The following is a 2,500-nucleotide window of genomic DNA, read 5'->3' as shown; positions in this document are numbered from 1 at the left end:
CAGTTAACGCAACTTTAGAAAAAAAAAAATAATAATATATATATATATATATATATATATATTTTTTTAACTTTAGTTTAGTTAGGGCTGTGTAGGCTACGGTTAACTCGCCTTGCTCCTATATTTATGTCAGGTGAAAACTTATGAGTGAAACAATAATACACAAGAAACGAAACACAGCAAGTTACTATTAGATTCATTACACCAAGAATCAGAGCAACAACAGATTACAACACAGCTGGCTAATAAGTTCTAACGTCTGCCACCAACTGGGTAATGAATGAATGGTGTGCTAACGGTCACATATTAGAACGTAACGTATCTAAATTAATAATAATTACATTTTACGTCACAACGAACTAACACAGTTCATAGAATTTAAACAGAGGTCACTTAAACATATTTATCACAGTGTGAGACAGCTAAGTCATTAGTCATTGTTTTTGAGCGTGCAAGGGAAAGCATAATTTAATAGAGGCTTACTAGACATGTGCGTTACTAACTGTCACAGTTGTCAAAGTAAAAGTCTGTCAACAGAAATAAATACAATAGTGTGTGCGTGCAGGGATGGATTACCGAACGGGCTGAACGGGCCCAGGCCCAAGGGCCCCTGAGCTCAGGGGGGCCCTAAACCAGAGCCTCTGCGTGAAGTTGCTGTTATTAACTTTGCTTGCTGTCAATTGTTTTTAGACTTTGTATTTGTTAATATCAGAAGTGGCTTAAATGTATCTCTTATTTGTGGTTGGAAGCGGTGTATTTTGTTACACGTCCTGACCAATGGTTTCATAATCCGTCCATGTGTGCGTGTCCATAGCAACAATAGACTACAACATGAAACATTAAATCACTCCAAGCAATATACATTTGCTGACCTAAATAAGATGCTATTTGTTTTTACTTGAGGTTATTTCAATAATTGACAATTTTAAGCTTGGCCTACCATGTTATGGGAGCGATGAGGGACAGGTTGGGCTTGAAAAGCCCCCCTTGTTCAAAGTGGGGTATGACAGAAAAAGTTTGAGAACCACTGTGGTAGTTGAAGATGGAGAGAGCTGAGGGATTGTTGGGCGGAAAGTCTCTGTTTAAGAGCCAAAATGACGGAACAATCGACAAAACTGAAGTTGTATGCATTTGAGAAGCAGCTCGTCTTTAAGTTATCACCTTAATGCAAAGCACATTAACGATCTTACGATTTACCGTCGAGGGGCACCATTGTGTTAAAAAAAAAAAAAAAAAAAATACAATTAAACAACAGTGTCTAAAATTCACGCTGTATGAAGTGATTACTCGTTAATTTATAAGATTTAGTTTTAAGAAGAAAAACAAACTCAATAGTCAATAGATAAAAAAAAATTAACTAATTAATCGCACATTTTGAAAAAAAATGTAATCTATTGACAGCCCTAATATATATATACACTGTGTGTGTGTGTGTGTGTGTGTGTGTGTGTGTGTGTGTGTGTGTGTGTGTGTGTGTGTGTATATATATATGTGTGTATGTCTATACACCAACCGACAGACACATCCCTACACACACACAAACTTCTGCTTCTCATTTTAAAGTCAAGTGTTGCCCTTTTAAAATCCATCTAAATATTGAAACTAAGTTTTTCTTTTACAAAGTAAAATCTGTTGTCTCACTCCAATAGAGCTAATTGAACTGAATTACACTGAAATGAATGAGAAAGGGAGAGACAAAGATGAGAGAGGGAGAGAGAGAGAGAGAGAGAGAGAGAGAGAGAGAGAGAGGGAGATAAGAGGGAGAGACAGAAAGAGAGGGGAGCAGAATGAAACTATGAGGGTGTGATGGAAACGCAGATAGAGAAACAGCTTGCGAAAGAAAGATAAAGAAATGAAAATTAGATGGAAATAAATCGTTTATCCACCCTTTCTGTTTATGTGTGTGTGTGTGTGTGTGTGTGTGTGGGAGTCAATGAATATACATACGCTTGATCTATGCATGCATGCACACACAGCCGTGTGATTACTGTACACAAATATGCATATGTCTGAGATGCCTGCACATTATTCAGTGGTGTGGAAATGCTGTCACGTGCACTAGTGCCTCTATGCATGTATGTGTGTGTGTGTGTGTGTATGTGTGTGTGGGCAGGAGAAGCACACACTGCAAACAGACTTGGGAAGATGCAAAGAGGTGATTCGGTGAGGGGAGCGAAAAAAGAGGGAGAGAGGAATATGAGGAAAAAGAGAGAAGGCATGCAGTGATGGCAGGAGAGAGAGTGAGAGAAGAAAGAGAGATTTGGAGAGAGATAGAGAAGAAAGGCAAGGTATGCAAGTGGAGGCAGTGGTGGTGTGAATTAGTGGAATCTAACTTTGTGACTGTGTGTGTGTGACTGTGTGTGTGTGACTGTGTGTGTGTGTGTGTGTGTGTGTGTGTTTTCTGTGTGCTTGTGATGTGTGGTGTTGTGTGCTGTCTAGCACATCCGCTGACTAACACCTTGAGTGCAGTGCAGTTAATTGAAGAATGACTATCCCTCTT

The 2,500-nt window shown here is 38.9% G+C and overlaps 1 protein-coding gene across 1 annotated transcript in view; it reads right to left on the bottom strand.

Annotated features, from left to right (window-relative positions):
* pcxa (pyruvate carboxylase a) overlaps positions 1-2,500 on the bottom strand; it is a 126,625-nt gene that overhangs the window by 22,366 nt on the left and 101,759 nt on the right. The window lies entirely within an intron of this gene.

The sequence above is a fragment of the Clupea harengus genome, chromosome 8 (genome assembly GCF_900700415.2).
Source record: "Clupea harengus chromosome 8, Ch_v2.0.2, whole genome shotgun sequence".
Lineage (NCBI taxonomy): Eukaryota > Metazoa > Chordata > Actinopteri > Clupeiformes > Clupeidae > Clupea > Clupea harengus.
Note: the sequence above shows the minus strand (reverse complement) of the source record. Positions and strands in the feature narration are given on the sequence as shown.